The sequence below is a fragment of the Triticum urartu genome, chromosome 3, assembly GCF_003073215.2.
Source record: "Triticum urartu cultivar G1812 chromosome 3, Tu2.1, whole genome shotgun sequence".
Taxonomy (NCBI): domain Eukaryota; kingdom Viridiplantae; phylum Streptophyta; class Magnoliopsida; order Poales; family Poaceae; genus Triticum; species Triticum urartu.
In genome coordinates, this window is record NC_053024.1 from 722,729,967 (window position 1) to 722,756,655 (window position 26,689).

A 26,689-nucleotide genomic window follows, 5' to 3' on the forward strand; every position below is an offset into this window, starting at 1 on the left:
TTCGGATCATCATCTCGGCAAGCCTAACAAGAGTCCGACATCGCGAAGGATAAATCATCATCAACATCGCCGCCCCACGGATTACACGGAGCGGGCATACCGGCATCGCCGCACGGTCGCTTCATTAAGCCGGCATCGACCACGTCACGACCTACATCGACAGGGCCGCACTATTGCTTCTTCAAGCTGGTGTCCGTCACGCCGACCTACTTCGACTCATCGGCTGACGTCGAGGCTTCAACATCTCGGCTGGACCGGGGGCTTCGCCATCTCTTCATCAACCTACTCCGGACACTTCGCCGTCACTAGCCGACCAGCTCCGTCACGTTAGCTGGGCCGAGGCCTTTGCCTCGGCGAGTCAACCTTTACCAGCATTGTCATGCCGTCGTTTTATCGCCCATTAGGCAATGGGTGTGCCGAGCGAGTCCCAATTTTGGGAATCATCTTTATTCGGATTGCTACAACAAATAAACCAGGTGCTATTAACCCCAGTATTTTTTACTTGTTTGGGTTCATTTTTCCCAAAAAATTATTACTCTGGTTTGTCCATCATATGTACACATGTCTATCAAATGGTGGCCGCATTGACGACAGTCGCATGGTGGTTCGGTCAGTTTCCGTACATAGTCCGGCGAACGCCGCATCCGGAGCTCGGACCGACCTGCGAATTCAGGCTTTGCCACGCCTTTACCGCATCACGCCGACACACCTGCATCGACATTGACTTCGGCGCCAGGCCATATTTCTTTTATTACTCACTTTGCATAAATTATTTATTATGCAACGATTTTTTTAATTATCATTATTACTATTATCTCTGGTTTGCACTATTTTTTGTGCACAGGAAAATGATCCGGGGACTTCGACGTCACTCTGCCGGTCTGCATTGATCGTGCTATGTCACCACTTCGGCGTGTCAAGCTCTCCGCTCCGCCACCTCGGGACCGGCTTGAGGGATGAAACCTTGCCCCGCATCAAGCTCGGACCGCGTCATCAATACCGAACACATTAACCAGCTAAGTCGCTTTCGTGCTCAAAGCTTTAATTTCTAACTTGCGTTCGGTTCGACCAAGCATTATACTTTTTTGGAAAAAAGTTGCTTCTAAAAAATTATCTTGTCCAAACTTTGTTTGTGACGCATAAATTCAAATACCCCGTTTACTTGGGGGCTTCCTTTATGAAGCTTTTCCTGTTGCATATGATTATACTTGTACGGCTTCGTTCCTTGTTCGTGTATTACGCCACAATATGCACCATATTGACTTAAGCGATTTGCAAGCTGGGTTGCCTTGCTCCTGTGTTTACCCCTACGTTCCTGATTGTTCGGCTAGGGAGTAAAGGGAGCACCTCTGTGATTGTCACGATCGGGTCACCCGAGCCGGACCTCAGACTGGGTGAAGCCGAAAGCTAGAGCTCTTATAGTTATTCAATGATGGTCGGCACACAACGGAACTCATGAGTACAAAAAATCTATTGCACAAGTCTCATAATAACAATGAGCACCGAAGAAAGGTATCGGTGGGGGTACTATTTTCTTCGAAGATGCTTCTTACACTTCACGGGAATATAGCATTAGTTCCCTGAGCGCGCTTTGTCTGTTACAGCCTTATGGCCTGATTGCCTGGTTATTGAAAACACCATCGATATTCTCGACCGATGGAGTACATAACACTTTTCGGTCCTTGACCGAAGAGGGAGAAGCTGACGATCGGTTAAGACGCGTTTAAAGTTCGGTTGAACATAGATATGATATAAGTACTTCGGTACATGCAATCATTCTTCTACCCAAGTCACTTGGGGGCTCTTAAGTTTATTTGAGCCATTTTATAAGTGTTCTTCTTCTTAGTCGTTGCAAAGTTTTATTATTATTTATCACTCCTTTTTTCGACACGAGTGTGCGGTCACTAGCCGGGGAGCCTAATTTCTCTCTCAAAGCCGCTAGAGTTTAGTTTGCTAACCTAGCCTGATGAGAAGTACTCCGCCCTCGGGATAGGAGGTTGAAGCCGTAGGCTGACCCGCTCGAAGTCTTGAGATAGGATGTATCATGTTAAAGCACGACAGAAGCACTTCTTTTTTCTAAGACCAACTTTCGGATTGGCACCGAACACTTGATATTGTTCGGACGTCATGTTTTTACTGACATTTCTTGGTTTTCCAAGCTTTTTGGCACTTTTAAACTATTTGTGCTATTCCAGCATTAGTCTCGCAGTGCAACGCCGGACACCTTTAGGTATTCGGCAAAAACATTCTCAGATATTGCTATATATACATCGGTTTCGAATTGTGTCTTCGGTCAATAGTTGGGTTGCCCGGCTCCTGTACTTTCTTCCTACGTTCCGTTTTGTTCGGCTAGGCGTGCAAATGGAGAACCACTGCGATTGTGCTTCCAGCTCACATGGTTAAGCACCTCAGTGGAGAAAGCCGAAAATTGACTTTCACAATAAGCGTAAACTGGTCAGCGATCCGATGACTATTTCAAATGATGGGCCGTTCATAACATTGGCCGAAGTGTTTACGACTTGGCCCCAACTGTCGCCGAACACTACCGGGGCTATTAATTGGCCTCCCAAACTAAATCCTCAATATTTTGCTCTTACATTAGAGCTGAGGTTTAATGATCATGCTTAGCATGACAAGCCAAAGAAAGGAACCGATAACGGGACTATTTTCTTTGGAAGACATTTCTTCTGTTAAATAGTGATATAACTCTCTGCGTACCTTTGTTTATAAAACCGTATGGCCAGATTGCCTTGTTTGTTGTAAATCTTTGCCCTCATAAAGGCTTTATAAAGTAGGACAAGCACTCCTCGGCTACTGGCCGAGGAGGTGGAAGCCGATGGTCGGTCAACAAAGTTTTGTACAATGCAGATCCGAGCATTAATGACGTAAAGTACTTGGATACATAGAGTCATCACACATAATTTGTGATTTTACTATGGATATTGATCCTTAATTCAGCCACCCGTGCCCGCATTAAGGCTCGGGGGCCACTGGGCTTCGGGCTTATTATTTACAAATATTAAAGGGGCACATTGATCCCCTGATCTGGTGTTGCCACCCGACCAGTGTCTCGGGGGCTACTACATTGCTTGTCCAATGCAGAAAATTTTATGTGCAATATAGTTCCCGAGGAGATTTTGATCCTCAGGTTGGTCGGCCGCACCCAACCTGAGTCTCGAGGACTGAGCACGCCGCTTTTAGTGTCCCGAAGTATTCTACCGAGCTTGGACTTGATCCTCAGGCCGATTTTGCAAATCAACCTGAGTCTCAGCGACTACTAGGATCAGCGGTCGTACGTCATCCTTCAGGTGCATCTCGCGTTTTAGACCAATACACACCTTGAGGGCTACTGGCTATATATCTCGGCAGAGAATAAATTGCAATAATAAAAAATATTGACAAAAAATCGGCCCACGGTCGGGGTGGTGCACCACCTCGGAAGCAGTCCGGCATAAAGCTCGGGCGCTAGTGGCTGGCTCCATAGAGGGCATTTCCAGCATTAAGCTCGGCTAAACTCCTTCAACTTTTTTGAACCAAGGTGATATAGCACCTCGGATATAGTCCGGCGTTGGAGCTGGGACACTGTCCGACATTGGAGCTTGGACACATTCCGGCGTTGGAGCTCGGAAGCGGTCCGACATTGGTGCGCGGCCGCAAAAGATACCTCGAATGCAGTCCGGCGTTAGAGCTCGGACGCAAGAGGACACTGCCTCCCGGGAACAACTTCAAACCCGAGGTGTGGTGTAAAAATAACAAGGCATTGATAAAGGCCGAAAACTTAAAAGGGCTCCTCAGATACCCGACGTGTAGACTCGCCGAATGCATTTCGGCGATCCTCAAGATCGAAGATGAGAAGATTTGTTGAACCAGTTTTCAAGACCGGCAACCGAAGATGAAGAACAGTTCGGAAGAATCGAGGAGCGTCCCTAACTTGAAGACCGGTTCAGGGGGCTACCGACGGTGTCCTGGACTAGGGGGTACTCATCACGTCGTCTCCCGATCTATTAGATTGGGCCGAGGACCCCCGTGGCCATATACTCATGGGCCAGTTCGGACGGCTGCCGCACACAAGGAAGATTCCACAAGACTTGGCGATCAAGACAAGGACTTCTCCCCACCGGCGTATTCGGCTTGGACTCTTGTTATCCTAGGCCTCCAGTGCATTATATAAACCGAGGCCAGGCTAGTCGATAGATATACAATATATACAACAATCATACCATAGGCTAGCTTCTAGGGTTTAGCCTCCTTGATCTCGTGGTAGATCTACTCTTGTGCTACCCATATCATCAATATTAATCAAGCAGGAGTAGGGTATTACCTCCATCGAGAGGGCCCGAACCTGGGTAAAAACATCGTGTCCCTTGTCTCCTGTTACCATCCGGCCTTGACGCACAGTTCGGGACCCCCTACCCGAGATCCGCCGGTTTTGACACCGACAGCCACCGAGGCCTGCCCCGGTGCTCCCCCCTAACTTAATTTCGGAGGGGTATTTTTGTCCCTGCGAGTTTGTTTTTTCCTGGCCCGCCGTAGCCCAGATCCAAGCCCTTTCTAGCCCTGTATAACCGAGACCATATACATACAGTACCCTGGTATGAAAAAAACATCACACAACCCCACGTCCATGTAAGACCTGTCGAATCCAATCATTCACGCAACTCCATCAATCTCGTGAGCATTGACGCAGCTCCATAAGTCATGTAGTAGATCTCCAGCGGCGGCTATCTCGTCGGACAGCGGGTGCGGCAACGTCGTGAATCCCAATGAGCGCACACAGCTACCGCATCCCGCGTCCCCCCTCTAGTCTCGCTCGCGGCAACATCGAATGAACTGCCGCCGCCAGTGGTAGTGGTTAACCTAGCGGGGTGGGTAACCTAGCTACCCGGCGGCGCATGCGATCGTGGATCTTGTTCTGGTAGTGTTGCTCCTCGTGATCTGGGTTCACGTATCGTCGGTTGCCGTCGGCTGTGCGCGCCACCAGTATCGTTATTTGATGTGGCAGCAAACCTAGGTATCCGGCGGCAGACGTAATCACAGATCTAGCTAGGTTTTGAGATCGTGCAGTTCCTCGCGATTGAAAGTGATCACGACGGGTGTCGTGGCCATCTTCCTTACTAAGTTTGGCAGATCTGAATGGCCTCAGTTGGGGTTGTTTACACAAGATCAGTGATAGTGTGCTATGTGTTGTATATTTCATCATTGATAATATTTGCACATGTGATGATACATATTATTGGTTGTAGGAAATGGCGGACGACGAGTTAACTGATATCATGGTAGACATGTAGTTTGGAGAACTGATGAAAGACTGGATAGAAGATTGGTCAGATGATGAAAATTCAGATCGTGAAGATCGGTCAGAGAATGGGAACAAATGGGACGATCTTAATGTGAGTGGCATTGTCATGTTGTAATTTTTTGGTGGCATCCGACAACATTAAATCTTTGTATTGAAAATTTATAGATCGATGAGCTTGACGATGATCAGGAAAACAACTCAGAGCTCTCGAATGAAGATTACATTAGTCAGGTACAGAAGTGAAAAAAAATTGGCATGCAAATTGAATTTCTTTTGGAATATTATATGATAAGTAATTATGTATGTGTTGTATTTTTCAGTTCATTTATGAATGTCATAATGCGTATGACTATTACGGTGAATCCGACGCGGAGACAGGCCTTAACGACGAATCATTAGATGCACCTGATTCTGGGGAGTCCCAGTCGTCGGTCATCATGAGTGAGGTATGTGTGTAATCAATGTTCTATGGAAGTAATGTTAAACCATAGAAAACTGTTTTTATTGTTGTGGTTTGATTGTGTAGGTGACACAAGATGATGGGGAAAAGAATGTACAAGATACTGCCAGTGCAGATGATAAGAGGGGTATGTTCATGCAGATAATGGAAATGACCTTTATGTCTCACGATGCTGTGTATGATTTCTACAACAGCTATGCTAGAGATAATGGTTTCAGCATTTGAAAGAATAAGGTCAGGTATAGAAAAACCGAGTCACATCATATGCGTTATAGGTGGTTTGTTTGTTCCAGACAAGGGAAACGTGACAGCAAGTTGCTAATCGAGGAAGAACACAGCCGTAGGCTCAGAGCCGAGACACGCTGCTTTTGCGAAGCACACCTGACCATCAAGCTTGACCAAAAGCGTGGGGTTTGGTATGTTGACAGTTTTGAGGACAAGCATAGCCATATGTTGGCAGGATCGGACGAGGTACCTTTCCTTTGGTCCCACAGAAAAATCAAAGAGTACCAGAAGCATGAGATAATGTCCATGGGAGCTACAGGGATTAGAATTCACGACATGATGGATTGCTTCATCAGCAAACATGTATGGTACGACGGTGTTGGTTTTACCAGGCGTGAAATATACAACCTTTGCGCCAGGGAGAAGAGGAAGCTGCTTTCAAAAGGTGATGCTGCCACAGCCATAGGCATCATGGCCAGTAGGAAACAGATGGATCCTAGCTTCTTTTTCGAGTACAAGCAAGATAAGGAAGGACATTTGAATAGAATGTTCTTGTGCGACTCCCAGTCTCGTCATGACTATGAGGACTTCGGTGACGTGCTTGTATTTGACAGCACGTACAAGATGAACCGCTATGGTATGCCAGTCATACCCTTTGTTGGTCTTAACAATCACCGGAAGACCACTGTTTTTGGTTGTGCCATAGTTTCGGACGAGACCGAGGAGACATACGTGTGGCTTATGCAGACTTTTTTGAGGTCCATGTGTCAAAAGATGCCTAAGAGTGTTATCACAGACGCCGATGCTGCGATGATCAAGGCAATTCGCCAAGTCTTGCCAGACGTGTGGCACCCTATATGTACGTGGCATATAGAAAAAATATGAAGATTCACCTCAGTCACAAGTCCTTGAAGGAATTGCGAACTCTTCTGTACTACAACACGTCCACGGCCACATTTGAGGAGAGATGGCACACATTTTCCAAAAGATGGCAGTCCGAAAAAACTGTAACATGGTTGAGACGGATGTATAAGAAGAGGAGACTGTGGGCCGCGGCTTATCTAACAGAGGGTTTTGGCTTGGCATGAAAAGCAACCAGCGGAGTGAAAGCCTGAACTCATGCCTTCACCTCCACCTAGACGGTGAAATGACCCTGGTGGATATGATTTTGCACTATGAGAACGTCGTTGTGCGTATCCGTGAAAATGAGGCACGAGATGACTGCACGGCCTCACAGAGTTTACCGGTGCCAGTTACTAGCTCGAGGGAACTTGAGATAGCTGCTTCGCACATCTTCACTCCAGCAAACTTCTATATGTTGCAAGATGATCTTAGAAAAGTTGCGGCATGGAGATTGTAGAAATTAAGCTGGGAGACGGATCACAACAGTACATCGTGGCCAGGAAGAATAACCGGAAGCGTCGTTTTTGGGTGGAGTATACATCAGAAAATTCCGTAGAAACTATAAGGTGCAGCTGCAGAAGAATGATTCGAAAGGGTCTACCTTGCAAGCACATATTCCATGTACTGAAGCACATGAACATATCTGAAATACCAAAGTGTTTAGTTCTTGTTCGGTTCATGAAAGAAGCAAAGTTGGGACTGCCCGCGAGGCGCACAAGCGATATGTTGGGATTAGGTTGGACTGGTGCCATGGAAAGAATGAAATATAGCCAGGTCAGTGTGTTAGCATCAGAAGGTATGCATGCCGCATGCAAACACCTTGCTTTGTGGGATCAGTTACAGGAGATTTTGAAGGTTGTGATAGCTAACAGTGATGAGTATGATCTGCTACATGAAAATTTGATCAAGCAAACAAATGACATCAGTAAGTGTGCAGTTGAATATGTGGATGATGGTGAAGGCAACATGATTGTGGTTAAAGATCCTATGAAAGTGTCAAGCAAAGGTGCAACAAAGGTAGATGAGAGCCGCCCTGTCTCAAAAAATGGTAGACCACTCTCTTTTGATGAGTTGAAAACTCGGTGCGGTGCTTGAAAATTGCTAGGACACACTAGACGTAGCAACAAATGCAAACTAAATCAGAAATAAGTGTTTATATGCATTGTGGATTATTAAATTTTTATCATTAATTAACTTCTCTTGTCTTTTATCATGTGCAGAGGAGTGGAGAAGGAAGAAGAGTAGAACACTTGCTTCAATTATTTACAGTGTTAATCGGGCGGCTCATACTTTGGCTAAGGTAGCTGTAGGCGATTGTGTTTCTTTGCTTTGGAGGCTTTCGCCCCCTGATTGTATCCTTAGTGTATTAGCAGATGAGATCCCAGACTTTGTTTAAATAAAGTAAGATGTTTCCCTCAAAACAAAAAACAAAAAAATTATTTACTGTGTTATGACTAGGGCGGGAGGTAGAAAGAATATTGTACATTTCCCCTCCCCATGTCCTAAATGCCATTAAATAAGTAACTGTACCACTCTCCTCCCCACGACGCACTCACCCACCCCCCACGGGTGCCGGTTCGAACTCCCATCTTATCCCCACCTATAGTAGATCGAGAAACGCTCGCCGGCGACCGCTGCATCCGCCTCTATGGAGAGAAGCCTCGGTTGGCAGCAAGCAATGATCGAGCTCGCCGGCGATGACGAGGCATGGCGTGCACAGTTGATGGAGTTGTGCGGCTGGTTCCCCAGCACGAAGATGTTGGTCAACCACGCACGTGGCCTCGTCAAAGTCCTCAATGAGGGCGAGAAGAAGCGCGCCTTCCCCGATGGCTACGGCATCCCGCCGACTCTCCTCCTCGTCTGGGCAATGCGAGAGGCCACCCTGAGCGACTCCCCTGTTCAGCGTGCAAGGTGGTGGATGTACCGCTCCACCACCATGTCGTAGCAGCCAGATCTAGCACGCGTCGTGTCAAGGGCGCAACGCGTCGACGTCGAGCTCGCTCTCCCAGCGCCCGTCAGCCCGGAGTACCAGGTCCGCCACGTGCCGGCACCAGTCCAGCCAGTGGGCTCTGACATCGTGGAGGATGACGTGGACGAGGTATTGGTCATCCCTAATGATGATGAAGAGGGCGAGGAGGACGCCGTGCATATGGTAGCGCCGGTCGCCGTCGAGGGTGGCAAGACAATGCCCATCGACATCGAGCTCCTTCCCCTCCTCCCTGATATAGTGAAGGTGGAAGAAGATGATGTGGCTCAGGATCTGGTGGCGCAGCTGTCGAAGAGGAAGGCGGTCAAGAAGATGGCTTCTCCGTGTGTGGTGCGGCGCTCATGCCGCCTCAAATTTCAGAAGAAGTGAAGATGGGCACAGTTGCTGAAGGAGGAGGAAGCTGCTGGTTATCTTAAGTTAGGTATGTTGTTATACGTTTCAGCATATAAGGTAACATTATTTTGGGTTTGATGTTGGTTAGGTATGCTTTCATATGTAAGCATATAATTTATGCAATCGGTATGATTTGGTCGGGTTCTTTGTGGCTGAAGAAATGAATATCTACTGCTCACCCTAAGTGTCAAGTTCGGTTAAATTTCAGAATATTGAATATGTACTATTGCTTTGCTTCAGTGTTGCATCAAAGGTGTAGGTGCTGCTAGATGTTGCTCTTATGTAGCAACAAGACAATGAACTGGGCTGCTGCAAAAATCAGTAGTGTTGCTAGGTGATGTGCCCATGTGCATCACTTACCAAATATAGAACATGCCAAAAGTGCATTGTCTGCCAAATATAGAACATGCCAAAAGTGCATTGTCTGCCAAATATAGAACATGCCAAAAGTGCATTGTCTATCAATCATGATGGCCCCATGTTATTTATGCTGCAATCTCTATTACAGTTTGCCCATAAACGGAATAGCAAATAATTCACCAGCGTTTCATCATGTCAATTACAATGATGTCAATAACTTTATGAACAATCTACTTGCTAACTATGACAACAATCATAATGGCAAGCAGACCAAGATACAGAAGACCTCCAAATCCTAAAATCCTATCCCTATAGAGCAATATTCCTTGTGCATCTTAACCATTTCCCTCTTTTCTTTGTCATTCCTTTTAATTTCAGCTTCATATTATGTAACCTTATTCTCCAATTTCTTGTTCTTCATGGCAAGATACTTAGTGACTGACTTCGCTTTGCTATCCCACTCCCCATCAACCCATTCAACATTCTCAGAAGTGATATCATCCTAAATAAATCATGAGTAATTCAAGTCAATTTATAACTGAACTTGTCACTGCAAGCGTTAAACACTGAACTTTTATGCAACTTGACCGCAATAGCACTACTAGTTCGAAGACCATGGTCAGTAGACTAACCTCAAACACACATCCCACGAATGCGCTGCCAAAATTGTCTGCATCTATGCAGACACGGCCACCAAGAGTTTCCTGATGACCACATAGATGGAGCTTGTCATGACCACATGTCATGAATTGTGGGCGTTAATGCTGGGATATAAAGAACAACGGTAAAGAACTTACCATTTTGCCACCAAAGTGTAGCACTGAAGAAACCCTAGCCGTGGGTTCTCCTGGCCCGCCGCCGCAAACAAAACCCCTGGCCCTTGTTCCACTGGATCCGCCGCCACTGCCTCCTATGCCACTGAATCCGCCCCACCTGCTTCCAGGACCCAGGGTTCGACCTAACTTGCGGTCGCCACCGCTCTTCTCGCCGCAGCCGCCGCTGCCCGACACCCAGCTCACTGTCATGCTTTCGCCGTCGAGATTTGGAGGCGCAAATGGAGAGAGAGGTCTAGGGATTTGGAAAGAGAAACGAGAAAAGGGGAAAGATCGATGTGAACCTGGCAAAATGGGCTGGTGTAGCTGCCACCACTATAGGCCGCTTGTGGGGTCCCTCAGATGGTTAGATGGGCCATGCCTGGCATCATGGTGTGTACAGAAAAAGTTAATTATACATACAATAAAAACTCACGGGTTTGTAAAAAAAATAGAAAAACATGATGCCTGATAACACGCGATAGAGCCAACGAGCTGAGATGACTAATGTTCATATGTGTAATGTTACGTTTTGGCTTGATATATTTACTTGGCTAACATGACTACTTTTCATAATCATGTGATCAGGGGGAATTACCAGGAGATTATGCAAGATGATGACATGCAGCTAGCTAAGGAAGAAGGCTAAGCTTGGTAGAGTTTTAAAAAAGTGAAGAATGTGAAAATTTTAGTATGAAACTTACGAGAGCAGTTGAAGAGAAAAATAGAATGCGAATACTATTAATGTGAAAAATACAATTATAAAAAATTGTAGAACGAGAAAAATATTAAGCAAGAACAATTGATAAGTGTGGCCAAAACTTTATTAGTATGACCAAATTGTCTTCTCCGAGCGAACTGTATGACAGAATTGTCTGGTACGAGCGAATTGTCTGATAGACACATACACATGTATGTGTCACAATATTCAAGATGCCCTGTTTATTACATAAAAATGATAGAAACCCTAAGATAATCATTTTGTCGAAACCTTCGACCGGACTAAATCCAAACCACTAAAACTTGAATCTTGCATGCCGCATGAATTCTTCAGGCGCGCCTTTTCCTTGCGATTTCGCGAATTTTGTTCTTCACACACTCCATCGTGTTCAAAGGTGACATAATCAACTCGGCGGCGAAACGTCTTCTCCTTGCGTCAATGGTGGCCTGCAAAAAATGACATAAAGGTTACATGAACGAAGTTTCTACACGACGATACTAGCTAGTCTACAAACGTAAATAACAGCATACCTGTGTAAAATCGCGGGTCATTCGGTCTCCGTCCCAATGTTCTAGATATTCTGTGACAAAAAGGACACAAGAGTTCATGGTACATATGCAAACATTAGCGGTGGGAAATACGAACATGTGTGTTGTTATTTGAATGTGCATGATGTTCTATTAACTCACCCATCCTCTTGCTGGGGCATGTCATACTCCTTGATAGGCCACTTACTTACGTCCGGATATTTCCCTGGTGTAATAAGATTTGCTTGGTGCATATCGTTTGCTATAGCCATTCGCTATAAAGAGGATAGTGTTAAAGACGAATAATAAACAACATGAAAGACCAATTGTACAAATGTTGGTTATAATACCAGTGCTTTCACAGTCTTTTCTGTCAGTTCCAGAGGATAGAGCGAATCGAGAACTTGGAATTCTTGCTTGATCAAGTGCATGACCACGGTCATCCAGTGGGCATTGTCGATATTCAACACGATATACGTCTACAGTGCAAAAAACCATTCTGGATCAAACGAAATACTTGATGAAATGTCCTGTAGTGAAGAATTACAAACATAACGTACCTTATCACGCATAGTATACTCTTTCGTGACTCTGTTAACTACTCCAGCTTTGGACAGAGCACTATCCATGTTGCAGCTCGACGGCAATGGATCATCTCGTGCGATAGCACGATCTACAAGGAATTTGGACCTCCACACTGGACAGAGGTAACGATCATGACCAACATGCAGCTCCAAATGTCCCATATAAGCATCAATAACCTTCATAGAATATCAGGGCATTACATGTTGAAAGTTGAGACATAGATTATTGAGAATTTTAATAATAGCACATGCAAGTAGTACTTACATCGTCTGACAGCCATCTATGAGTTAGTACTGGTCGAATCCTTTCGGAAGTCAGAGATATGCCACGCCCTTCACTGTAGTAAACTTTCTTCCCCTTATTCTTCTCAGTGCTAGCAGCTAACTCGACAAATGAAACAGCTGCATCAATTTTTTCCGGCATCAACTCATCTGCCACAACCTCCGGCTCATGATTTTCAGAAAACAGAGCTGCTTGAAATAATATGAACGTTAACAATGGTGATCATATGCATTCGTAGTATATAACAAACTAAGGAAGTTAGTTACGATACCTCTACTAGCAGTAGTAGTACCGGAGGGTTTCTGACCACGGTTGCTATGCCTGCTGGGCTTGTCAAGTGCGTAGGGGGATTCAAATTTCCTAGGAATGGTCCGCTTGCGCTTACCGGACATAACTTCCTCATCCTTATCAATTCTTGCACCCTTTCTCCCATTCGCCTTAGCCATGAACTTGCTGACAGAAGATGGACAAATGTCTATGTCCGATGAAGGTGCTTGAGTAGAAGTACCAACGACCCAAGGGTTTTCGGGTGTAGCGCCACATTCATCATTACGCTTAATAGGTGAAGCTTCCTTGTGTCCATTCATCTTCGGTGGGGTTTTCTGTTTGGCAAACAAAATTGTGTGAACATTTCAGCACGTAAATAAATTAAAGGAGAAAATTATAGACAGAAATATATATACATAGTACCTCAGGTACGGTTTATGGTTGGGAACCACTTCATCAGGCTGCTTCATGTCAATGACTGGCTCTCCGCGTGAGTCTATGTCATCCTTGTACACGAATTCCTTCTTTTCATATGGACTGTTCTCGAACGAATCCATTTCTTTATCCACATCATTGTCCGCGGATGGCATGGCAGTAGCCGGCTTGTACATGACACCTGATTTCTTCAACTTCTCCAACAACCTCTGCAATAGAAATATAAATTTAGTAATGCTAGCATGGTTTAAAACAACAAACATACTGTAAACTACAAAGTTAGGGTGTGACACCTCAGCAACTTGATCAGGGATTTGCCTCATCTGGGTGTGTATGAAGTCCATGCACCGCTTCATTACAAGCTCCATCAAATCTTCCGACATTGGGGTCATCGTCGACTTCTTTGCGTTTCCATTTGCAGGATTGGTTTTTGGCTTCATGGTAGGCGCATTATTTGGGATGTTGGGCTCCTGCGCCCTATACTCCTGGGTGATATTATTTTCGATCTGCATGCGATATTGAAGTACATGTGATGAATATAAAAATATTATTAAGTTACAAAACATTTAAGAAAGACAGAACACAATGACTTACCTTGACGTTACCACGGCCGTGCCCATTGTCATAGTCGAACCGATCTCTCCTAGTGCCTGCACCTTCGGTCCAGTTTCTCATAAGAGGTTGTATGGACAAGTTGGGATTATAGGCGCATTCGCCTTCAACGGGTCGCACCTTCTCCCGGTACAAGTACTACAAAAAAAATATAAGGATATAGAGTTAGTACAATACATCACATAACATTGCAATGATATGATAATTGACATTATGCAACAGGTCTCATATGTTTACCTGCAACAGAGCCAAATTGCCTTTCGGCCATTGGCGAAGGTGTTTGACTTTCTTGACTATGCGAAGGCAATCAAGGAGAACACGCAGGGTGAACGCATTCCAGTTAATCTTTGAAATACGTTTCACATCATCGACCAAAGCGTAGTACTGCTTTGGCACAATCTTGCTCGACATGGGAGCAATAATTGTTCCTAACAGGACAAGGACTACTTTTCGAAGGAAATCATCATCGGTGGCTTTACTTTTAATTATGTCCTCAATGAGATTATCTATCACTATGTTTTCTGATGTATTACTGAGAAATTGTGGCGGCACCCGCTCCTTGATGTCCTCGCCTTCCTCGGTCAGAATGTCTGAAGCGGACAGTCCTTGGTTCTCAAGGTTAAAGATGCACTCAACGTCGACCGCACCGAGAGTCACCTCCCCAACCTGCTCTTGTATAATGAATCTGGCCATGCTGGCCTAAAAATTCTCAATCATATGCCTAATCAGTAGGGTACGCATCTTAATAGATGGTATCTGCAGCATGTTGCGCAATGTTGTATCAGTCAGTATTTGTGAGGATGTGCCTGTTGTGTTTGCAAACATTACTACTTTAACGAACTTTTTTATCCTTGATATTACTGAGGACGATAGTATGTCTGTTATTCTTGGTAGACCCTTTTTGAATACATTAAGGGCTGTTTTTGCTTGCAACAAAGGCAATGTCACTTTTCATGTTAATGGTAATGAGCATACGTTACACTTTCCGAGGAAACAACCTCAAGTCCACATTATCAATTCTATTGGAAAAATTCCAACGATTACTATTGGAGGTTTTGAATTTCCTCTTCCTACTGTCAAGAAGAAATATGATATTCTTATTGTTGGGGACGTGCATATCCCCGTTGAGGTAACCTAGTGTTATTCGAAAATTCTCCGGTTTCATGTTATTCGGAAAGAGTTTGTTAACAAGACTTGATCAACCTTGTTAATGGATTCCTTTTGATGAGCATGAGATGGATGAAGTTAGAAAGCACAACTCTCTATACCCTCCTTTTACTTTCAGTTATTTAGATTAAATAAAGTAAAAAGAGTATTTTTTGTTTGTTTTCTGAATTATCCTTGCAATGAAAAAATACCCTGAAAAAAAAATTCTCCAAATGTCCTGAAAATTTAATATGATTTTTTCTAGAATATTTAAGAATATTAGGCACTATGAGAAAGAGGAAAAGTTCCTGCCTCCTATTTTTCTAGATTATAGGAGTATGGTAGCACATGATTTTATTGTTAAGGATAAGAAGAAGATGCTTAAATATAGAGTGATATTTGATAAAAATTACTTCGAGACTATTACCTTGCATGCTCCCTCTTTGTTTAACTTATTTTCCGGCACGTACCTTGTTTCGCCGAAGGCCGTTCATGCATACCGGAGCCTGACATCAGCTCCAGAGCCTGAGCCGGAGCCACCACTTGATCCTCACCGTCAGTCTTTTTATCAGTGGGATCCGGAGGAGATCGCCAACCAGTGGCACCCTGAGGACACTCCTCCGTACACTGGAGAGGGCGGCTTTCAGCCGTGGCCATATACCAACTTATGCCAAAAGCATAAGCTTGGGGGAGTATGTATTTCTCACCGACATTACATTCATGTTCACACACTCATGCCAGTTGTCGGTGCTCATAATTTTTCATTGTATCATCCATGCTAGTTTATTTTCTATTTTAAGCTTTCTTCTTATGTGTTTGAAAAACCTTAAGAAAAACAAAAAAAATAGTTGTAGATTTTAGCTAAGTTTACTTTCCATGCCTGTAGTAGTAATAATTAAAAGAACACCCAAAAAGATTTCTCGTTCTTCTTTTGCTTGTTGGGAGCTTTCCCATGTAAATAGTTTTATTTCTTTTCTTGTTCTTTGGGGGTCGACAGGAGAAGACGATGATGAAAATGTTGAGTGGCTCTTATATGCATTATTGTTGATCTAACAAAGAGCCCATATTATCTTGTATTGTCCCTTGAATTGAATGCTTGCAGATTCTAGCTTAGTCCAATGCACGTGCACTATTATTATTATCCACACCGTTCGGTTGTGCAAGTGAAAGGCAATAATGACGATATATGATGAACTGATTGAGATGAGAGAAGCTGGTATGAACTCGACCTATCTTGTTTTTGAAAATATGATTAGTTCATCATTCCTAATTCAGCCTATTATGAATGAAACATGTTTGCAATGACAATTAGAGATTATAGTTGCTCATGCCATGCTTAATTTGCTAGGAGTTTATAATGGTTTACCTTGCGTGCCAACAGGCTATTAAAATGGTTGTGATGTGGTATGATAGGGTGGTATCCTCCCTTGAATGATTCGTGTGGCTTGACTTGGCACATGTTCATGCATGTAGTTGAAACAAAATCAACATAGCCTCCATGATATTTATGTTCATGGTGAATTATATCCTACGCATGCTTGCATTCAGCGTTGATTAATTTTAATGCATGTTCATGACTATTGTCGCTCTCTAGCTAGTCACTTCCCAGTCTCTTTCTAGCCTTCACTTGTACTAAGCGGGAATACTGCTTGTGCATCCAACTCCATAAACCCCAAAATTTATTCCATATGAGTCCACCATACGTTCCTATATGCGGTATCTACCTGCCGTTCCAAGTAAATTTGTATGTGCCAAACTCTAAACCTTCAAATGAAATTATGTTTTGTATGCTCGAATAGCTCATGTATCAACTAGGGTTGTCTATATATTCCATGCTAGGCGGGTTATTCTCAAGAGGAATGGGCTCCGCTCCTCACTCACGAGAAAATGCCTGGTAACCGGGATGCCCAGTCCCATGCTCAAATCAAATCAAAATAATTGCAAACAAAACTCCCCCAGGATTGTTGTTAGTTGGAGGCACCCGTTGTTTCGGACAAGCCATGGATTGATGTTTGTTAGTGGTAGGGGGAGTGTAAACTTTACCATTCTGCTTGGGAACTACCTATAATGTGTGTAGCATGGAAGATATCGAGATCTCTCAGATGTTATGTTAACAATGAAAGTATACCGCTCAAAATATTATTTATCTCTATTTCGAAATCGAGCTCTAGCACCTCTACAAATCCCTGCTCCCCTCTGTTAAGGGCCTATCTATTTACTTTTATGTTGAGTCATCATCCTCTTATTAAAGAGCACCAGTTGGAGAGCACCGTTGTCATTTGCATGCATTACTATCAGTTTACATTGAGTATGACTGTGACTGGATCTCTTTTACCATGAATTACAATTTCTAGTCAGCCCTTGACCTTCGGAGGTGCTCTGCATTTATGTTTCGCGGTCTCAGAATGGGCTAGCGAGATACCATCTTGTTATATCATATTATGATTGTTTTGAGAAAGTGTTGTCATCCGAGATTTATTATTATTGCTCGCTAGTTGATTATGTCATTGATATGAGTAAACATGAGACCTAAATGTTATTGTGAATATGATTAGTTCATAATCTTTGCTGAAAACTTGAATGTTGAGTTTACATATTTACAACAACAAGAGCAAACAGAGTTTGTAAAAGTTTTTCTTTATCACTTTCAGTTTGTCAACTGAATTGCTTGAGGACAAGCAAAGGTTTAAGCTTGGGGGAGTTGATACGTCTCCATCATATCTAATTTTCCAAACACTTTTGCCCTTGTTTTGGACTCCAACTCGCATGATATGGATGGAACTAACTCGGTTTGACGCTGTTTTCAGCAGCATTGCCATGGTGTTATTTTTGTGCAGAAATAAAAGTTCTCGGAATGACCTGAAAATCAACGGAGAATATTTTTGGAATATATAAAAAATACTGGCGAAAAAATCAAAGCCAGGGGGCCCACACCCTCTCCACGAGGGTGGGGGGCGTGCCTACCCCCCTGGGCGTGATACGTCTCCAACGTATCTATAATTTTTGATTGCTCCATGCTATATTATTTACTGTTTTAAACATTATTGGGCTTTATTATCCACTTTTATATTATTTTTGGGACTAACCTATTAACCGGAGGCCCAGCCCAGAATTGCTGTTTTTTGCCTGTTTTAGGGTTTCGAAGAAAAGGAATATCAAACGGAGTCCAAACGGAATGAAACCTTCGGAAACGTGATTTTCTCATCAAATAAGATCCAGGAGACTTGGACCCTCCGTCAAGAAAGCCACGAGGTGGTCACGAGGGTAGCGCCCCCCCTAGGACGCGCCCCCTGCCTTGTGGGCCCCTCGAAGCTCCACTGACATACTTCTTCCTCCTATATATATCCACGTACCCCCAAACGATCGGGGACGGAGCCAAAAAGCTAATTCCACTGCCGCAACATTCTGTATCCACGAGATCCCATCTTGGGGCCTATTCCGGAGCTCCGCCGGAGGGGGCATCAATCACAGAGAGCTTCTACATCATCATCCAAGCCCCTCCGATGAAGTGTGAGTAGTTTACTTCAGACCTACGGGTCCATAGCTAGTAGCTAGATGGCTTCTTCTCTCTTTTTGGATCTCAATACAATGTTCTCCCCCTCTCTCGTGGAGATCTATTCGATGTAATCTTCTTTTTGCGGTGTGTTTGTTGAGATCGATGAATTGTGGGTTTATGATCAAGTCTATCTATGAATAATATTTGAATCTTCTCCGAATTCTTTTATGTATGATTGGTTATCTTTGCAAGTCTCTTCGAATTATCAGTTTGGTTTGGCCTACTAGATTGGTTGTTCTTGCCATGCGAGAAGTGCTTAGCTTTGGGTTCGATCTTGCGGTGTCCTTTCCAAGTGACAGAAGGGGCAGCAAGGCACGTATTGTATCATTGCCATCGAGGATAACAAGATGGGTTTTTTTATCATATTGCATGAAACTATCCCTCTACATCATGTCATCTTGCTTAAGGTGTTAATCTGTTTTTAACATAATACCCTAGATGCATGTTGGATAACGGTCGATGAGTGGAGTAATAGTAGTAGGTGCAGAATCATTTTGGTCTACTTGTCTCGGACGTGATGCCTATATACATGATCATACCTAGATATTCTCATAACTATGCTCAATTCTGTCAATTGCTCAACAGTAATTTGTTCACCCACCGTAGAATACTTATGCTCTTGAGAGAAGCCACTGGTGAAACCTATGGCCCCCGGGTCTCTTTCTCATCATATCAATCTCCATTACTTTATTATTGCTTTGCTTTTACTTTGCTTTTACTTTATTTACTTTGCATCTCTATACAAAAAATATTATTTATCATCTCTATCAGATCTCACTTTCGTAAGTGACCGTGAAGGGATTGACAACCCCTAAGCGCGTTGGTTGCGTTGAGATATTATTTTTGTGTAGGTACGAGGGACTCGAGCGTAGCCTCCTACTGGATTGATACCTTGGTTCTCAAAAACTGAGGGAAATACTTACGCTACTTTGCTGCATCATCCCTTCCTCTTTGGGGAAATCCAACGCAGTGCTCAAGAGGTAGCAAGAAGAATTTCTAGCGCCGTTGCCGGGGAGTCTGCGCAATAGTCAACATACCAAGTACCCATCACAATCCCTATCTCCCGCATTACATTATTTGCCATTTGCCTCTCGTTTTCCTATCCCCCACTTCACCCTTGCCGTTTTATTCGCCCTCTCTCTCTATCCTCCCTCTCTATTTGCCTCTTTTGCGCGTTTGCTCTTTGTTTGCTCGTGTGTTGGATTGCTTGTTTGTCGCGATGGCTCAAGATAATACTAAATTGTGTGACTTCACCAATACCAATAATAATAATTTCCTTAGCACTCCAATTGCTCCTCTTACCGATGCTGTATCTTGTGAAATTAATACTGCTTTGTTGAATCTTGTCATGAAAGATCCGTTCTCCGGCCTTCCTAGTGAAGATACCGCTACACATCTTAATAGCTTCGTTGATGTGTGACATGCAAAAGAAAAAAGATGTCGATAATGATATTATTAAATTGAAGCTATTTCCTTTTTTGCTTAGAGATCGTGCTAAAGCTTGGTTTTCGTCTTTGCCTAAAAATAGAATTGATTCATGGAACAACTGCAAAGATGCTTTTATCTCTAAGTATTTTCCTCCCGCTAAGATCATCTCTCTTAGAAACGATATTATGAATTTTAAACAACTTGATCATGAACATGTTGCACAAGCTTGGGAGATAATGAAATTAATGATACGTAATTTCCCTACTCATGGTTTGAATTTGTGGATCATTATACAAAAATTTTATGCCGGATTGAATTTTGCCTCTAGAAATCTTTTAGATTCGGCCGCGGGAGGCACTTTTATGGAAATCACTTTAGGAGAAGCTACTAAACTCCTATATAATATTATGGTCAGTTATTCTCAATGGCATACTGACAGATCTACTAAAAAGGTGCATGCGATAGAAGAAATTAATGTTTTGAGTGGAAAGATGGATGAACTTATGAAATTATTTTCTAATAAGTGTTTCTTCTAATCCTAAATATGTGCCCTTTTCGACTTTGATTGAGAATAATAATGAATCTATGGATGTGAATTTTGTTGGCAGGAACAATTTTGCTAACAACGCGTATAGAGGAAATTTCAATCATATGCCTTATCCTAGTAATCCCTGTAATAATTATGGTAATTCCTACAACAATTCTTATGGAAATTATAATAAGATGCCCTCTGATTTTGAATCTAATATTAAAGAATTTATTTCTTCGCAAAAGAATTTTAATGCTATGATTGAAGAAAAATTGCTTAAGATTGATGATTTGGCTAGGAACGTTGATAGAATTGCTCTTGATGTTGATTCTTTGAAACTTAGATTTATTCCACCTAAGCATTATATCAATGAGTCTCTCAAAGCCATGAGAATTTCCTTTGACGAGTGCAAAGAAAGAACCGCTAGGATGCGTGCTAAGAAAGATGCCTTTATAAAAGCGTGTTCTTCTAGATCCTATGAAAATAATGATGAAGATCTAAAAGTTATTGATGTGTCCCCTATTAAATCTTTTTTTTGCAATATGAATCTTGATAATGATGGGACTGAATATGATCCACCTTTAGCTAGAAGGCGTTCTAAGAATTCAGACTTTGTTGATCTTGATGCTAAATTTGATAAAAGTGGGATTGAAGAAATTAAAACCCTAGATGTTGCTAAACCCACTATTATGGATTTCAAGGAATTTAACTATGAAAATTGCTCTTTGATTGATTGTATTTCCTTGTTGCAATCCGTGCTAAAATCTCCTCACGCTTATAGTCAAAATAAAGCGTTTACGAAACATATCGTTGATTCCTTGAAGCAATCTTATGAAGAAAAACTTGAATTGGAAGTTTCTATCCCTAGAAAACTTTATGATGAGTGGTAACCAACTATTAAAATTAAAATTAAAAATTATGAGTTTTATGCTTTGTGTGATTTGGGTGCTAGTGTCTCTACTATTCCCAAAACTTTGTGTGATTTACTAGATTTCCGTGATTTCAATGATTGCTCTCTAAACTTGCATCTTGCGGATTCCACTATTAAGAAACCTATGGGAAGAATTAATGATGTTCTTATTGTTGCTAATAGGAATTATGTGCCCATAGATTTTATCGTTCTTGATATAGATTGCAATCCTTCTTGCCCTATTATTCTTGGAAGACCTTTCCTTAGAACGGTTGGTGCAATTATTGATATGAAGGAAGGGAATATTAGATTTCAATTTCCATTAAAAAAGGGCATGGAACACTTCCCTAGAAAGAAAATAAAATTACCATATGAATCTATCATGAGAGCCACTTATGGATTGCCTATCAAAGATGGCAATACCTAGATCCATTCTTGCTTATTATGCCTAGCTAGGGGCGTTAAACGATAGCGCTTGTTGGGAGGCAACCCAATTTTATTTTTATTCCATGCTTTTTGCTCCTGTTTAGTAATAAATAAATTATCTAGCCTCTGTTTTGGTTCTGTTTTTTATGTTTCATTAGTTTTTGTGCCAAGTAGAACCGTTGGGAAGACTTGGGGAAAGTCTTGTTAAACTTGCTGTAAAAAACAGAAACTTTAGCGCTCACGAGAACTGCTGTAATTTTTATTTGAAAAGTGATATTTCGTTAATTATTTTCTGAGAAGATTAATAGATAAATTACTCACGTCCAGCAGTTTATTTTAGAATTTTTGGGGTTCCAGATCTTGCGCTAGATACAGATTACTACATATTGTTCTGTTTTTGACAGATTCTGTTTTTCGTGTGTTGTTTGCTTATTTTGATAAATCTATGGCTAGTAAAATAGTTTATAATCCATATAGAAGTTGGAATACAGTAGGTATAACACCAATATAAATAAAGAATGAGTTCATTACAGTACCTTGAAGTGGTCTTTTGTTTTCTTTCGCTAACGGAGCTCACGAGTTTTCTACTTTGAGTTTTGTGTTGTGAAGTTTTCAAGTTTTGGGTAAAGATTTCATGGATTATGGAACAAGGAGTGGCAAGAGCCTAAGCTTGGGGATTCCCATGGCACGCCCAAGATAATATAAGGACACCTAAAAACCAAAGCTTGGGGATGCCCCGGAAGGCATCCCCTCTTTCGTCTACTTCTATCGGTAACTTTACTTGGAGCTATATTTTTATTCACCACATGATATGTGTTTTTCTTGGAGCGTCTTTTATGATTTGAGTCTTTGCTTATTAGTTTACCACAATCATCCTTGCTGTACACACCTTTTGAGAGAGCCATAGATGATTTGGAATTTGATAGAATACTCTATGTGCTTCACTTATACCTTTTGAGCTTTATAGTTTTGCTCTAGTGCTTCACTTATATCTATTAGAGCATGGTGGTGGATTTGTTTTATAGAAACTATTGATCTCTCATGCTTCACTTCGATTATTTTGAGAGTCTTAATATCATGGTAATTTGCTTAAAATCCTAATATGCTTGGTATGTAAGATTAATAATAAAACTTTCGTATGAGTGTGTTGAATACTAAGAAGAAATTGATGCTTGATAATTGTTTTGAGATATGAGGGTGGTGATATTAGAGTCATGCTAGTTGAGTAGTTGTGAATTTGAGAAATGCTTGTGTTAAAGTTTGTGATTCCCGTAGCATGCACGTATGGTGAACCGTTATGTGATGAAGTCGGAGCATGATTTATTTATTGATTGTCTTCCTTATGAGTGGCGGTCGGGGACGAGCGATGGTCTTTTCCTACCAATCTATCCCCCTAGGAGCATGCGCGTAATACTTTGCTTTGATAACTTCTAGATTTTTGCAATAAGTATATGAGTTCTTTACAACTAATGTTGAGTACATGGATTATATGCACTTTCCTTCCTTCCACCATTGCTAGCCTCTCTAATACCGCACACTTTTCGCTGGTATCATACACCCACCAAATATCTTCCTCAAAACAGCCACCATACCTACCTATCATGGCATTTCCATAGCCATTCCGAGATATATTGCCATGCAACTTTCCACCGTTCCGTTCGTTATGACACGCTCCATCATTGTCATATTGCTAGCATGATCATGTAGTTGACATCGTATTTGTGGCAAAGACACCGTTCATAATTCTTTCATACATGTCACTCATGAGTCATTGCACATCCCGGTACACTGCCGGAGGCATTCATATAGAGTCATATTTTGTTCTAAGTATGGAGTTGTAATTGTTGAGTTGTAAGAAAAATAAAAGTGTGATGATCATCATTTTGAGAGCATTGTCCCAAGTGAGGAAAGGATGATGGAGACTATGATTCCCCCACAAGTCGGGATGAGACTCCAGACAAAAAAAAGAGGCCATAAAAAAAGAGAAGGCCCAAACAAAAAAAGATGAGAGAAAAAGAGAGAAAGGACAATGTTACTATCCTTTTACCACACTTGTGCTTCAAAGTAGCACCATGATCTTCATATACTAGTGGGAATTTTTCATTATAGAACTTGGCTTGTATATTCCAATGATGGGCTTCCTCAAAATGCCCTAGGTCTTCGTGAGCAAGCGAGTTGGATGCACACCCACTTAGTTTCTTTTGAGCTTTCATATACGTATAGCTCTAGTACATCCGTTGCATGGCAATCCCTACTCACTCACATTGATATCTATTGATGGGCATCTCCATAGCCCGTTAATACGCCTAGTTGATGGGAGACTATCTTCTCCCTTTTTGTCTTCTCCACAACCACCATTCTATTCCACTTATAGTGCTATATCCATGGCTCACCACTACTAGGAAAAGGGCTATAGATGATATGGCCACTAATGGCGCACCAGACATGTGGTGCGCCATTACTATATACTAATGGTGCACCATGTGTTGGTGCGCCATTAGTAATATATTACTAATGGCGCACCTGGTGTGTGGTGCACCATTAGAAGTTTTGAAAAAAAAATTGTTACTAATGGCGCACCGTGGTACAGTGCGCCATTACTAGTTGACATAGTAATGGCGCACCACACCCACCGTGCGCCATTAGTAGTTTTGAAATAAAATGTTAGTAATGCCGAGCCCCACCTCCCTCGCCCCGTCGCCCCCCTCCCCTCGCCGCCCCCTTGCCCGACCTCCCCTCGCCCCGTCGCCCCACCGTCCCAACCACCCGCTGCCACCGCCGCCACCCGCCACCGCCCCCTGGCCCCCGCCCTCGCCCCGTCGCCCCCACCACCCGCCACCGCCCCGGAGCCCCCGTCACCCGAAAGGCGCCCCCCCTGGTGCCCCGCCGCCCCCACCACCTGCCCGTCGGCCCCTGCGCCCACGCCGCCCCCGGAGCCAGGCTCGCCGCGGGCCCCCTACGTCGGCAAGCAGAAGAAGAAGAAGAAGAAGAAGTGGAGCAAGGGAAAGCAAAAGGAGAAGGTGAACAACGCGGTGCTGTTCGACCAGGCCACCTACGACAAGCCGCTCACCGAGGTGCCCAAGTACAAGCAGATCACGCCCTCCATCCTCTCCGAGCGCCTCAGAGTAACGCCCGCTCGCTGTCCTCCCTCCTCTGGATCTATCTCTTCTTGCTTGCTTGCTTTCTTCCTGTGAGAATTGAGATCTCGGGATGGTAGGATATGTATGCGTGTGATGCGCCATGGCTCCTGGTCAAGTTCTTTGATGTGATGCTCTATTTTGAGGTTAGTCAGTAGTACTCTGAACAAGAGCATGAACATACTAGTATATGATGGTGTTATGAATCGATTGCATGTCCTATTGGATGCCGGTTTTGGCTGCTCCATCTGTGCTGATAGTTTTTGTGCAGTGTGATGCTCAGTTTAGTGCATCCTCAGATTTTGCTTGGCGTGCCAATTGCATAGTGTCATAGAAATTGCACAATCTGATTTTGACATGTGCAGTATACCCATGTTTACCTTTGATTTTTAGAGTTAACTGTTGATTCATGGAGGTAATGTGGTTGGTCGATGTTGTTGAATGCTTCAGCAACTTGTCGCCACATTTTGCTATCCATGGCTGTGCCTACATGCCTTATTATTAGATTGCAACTGTAGTAGTATCATGCAACGGAACATATGTTGTCGGTCTATGAATTGTTAACATGGATTACAACTATTGATGTGTGCACGGCAAGTGTTTGGCAGTTCCCATGGTATGGCTAATTTCAGACAAAGAATTTACCTGGATTATAATAAAAGGGCCAATTTCCATGGTAATTACTATTTTTATTTTGTATTAAGTAGTCCTGTCTGGTAAGAACCTATATATTTTTATCTATATATATATGATCCTCAGTCAAAGTAAAGATTGATAGTAGATCTATTAACTGCCAAGTGCCTATCTACCTGTTGCAACTGAAGATTCGATTTGGAATCGCTAGCATGGGAAAAGTGGTCTGTTTTTACCAATGACAGGCGCACTGAGGAGTTTGTTAAATTCAAAGGATTAGTTGCTAAGAAGAAGGCATACTTTGAAGAATACTTTAAGAGGATTAGGGAGCTAAAGGCTTTAGAACAACAAAACCAACAAACTGAACTGAATCTAGAGTACAATGGCGATGGTAGTGATAATGTTGTATGATAATGTTGTAAGGGTACTAATTGGTCTCTTCTGCTACTTATCAGAGATGGGGGAAAGCAGCCACCGCCGCTCTGCCTCGCCGGAGTACGAGTTGGATGCTTTCGAGTTCTTCAGTATCATACTTGGGACTTCAGTATCAGCCACGAGGCAGGTATATAAAACGAGAGATCTCCCCTTCACCCATCTCATTATGATAACTCTGTTGTTTGCTACACCACTCCTTGTCCCAAATTGCAGAGGCTGCCTGACACTTTTATGAACATGCTGGGTGAAGATCCGCCAGATAATGTGAAGCTCCGACAGGCCGGCAGCGGGGTTCGCAGGCTGTGGGACGTGGAGTTGGTGATCGAGGAGGGCCACATGTACCTGTGCCGTGGCTAGGAGAAGTTCTACAGTGCCTACAACCTGCGGACCGGGTACTTTCTTCTCTTCAGGTATAACGATGACGCCACAATGCTCATTGTGAAGGTTTTCAACGCGACTATGTGTTGCATGCGCTACGCTGACGACGAAGATGCCAGTGCGTTCTGCCTCTTCTTATTCCTCTACATTTGGCTTTGTCTCACATCGATTGTTAACGACCATTGTTGCATTTGGACAGGCAATGGGAGCAGCAGCAGCGACACTGGCTACAGCCAAAGCAGT

At 43.0% G+C, this 26,689-nt stretch overlaps 1 pseudogene; it reads left to right on the forward strand.

The window, feature by feature from the left end:
- The first annotated feature begins 5,246 nt into the window (after positions 1-5,246).
- LOC125547315 lies at positions 5,247-26,425 on the forward strand (annotated as a pseudogene).
- Positions 26,426-26,689: the final 264 nt, after the last annotated feature.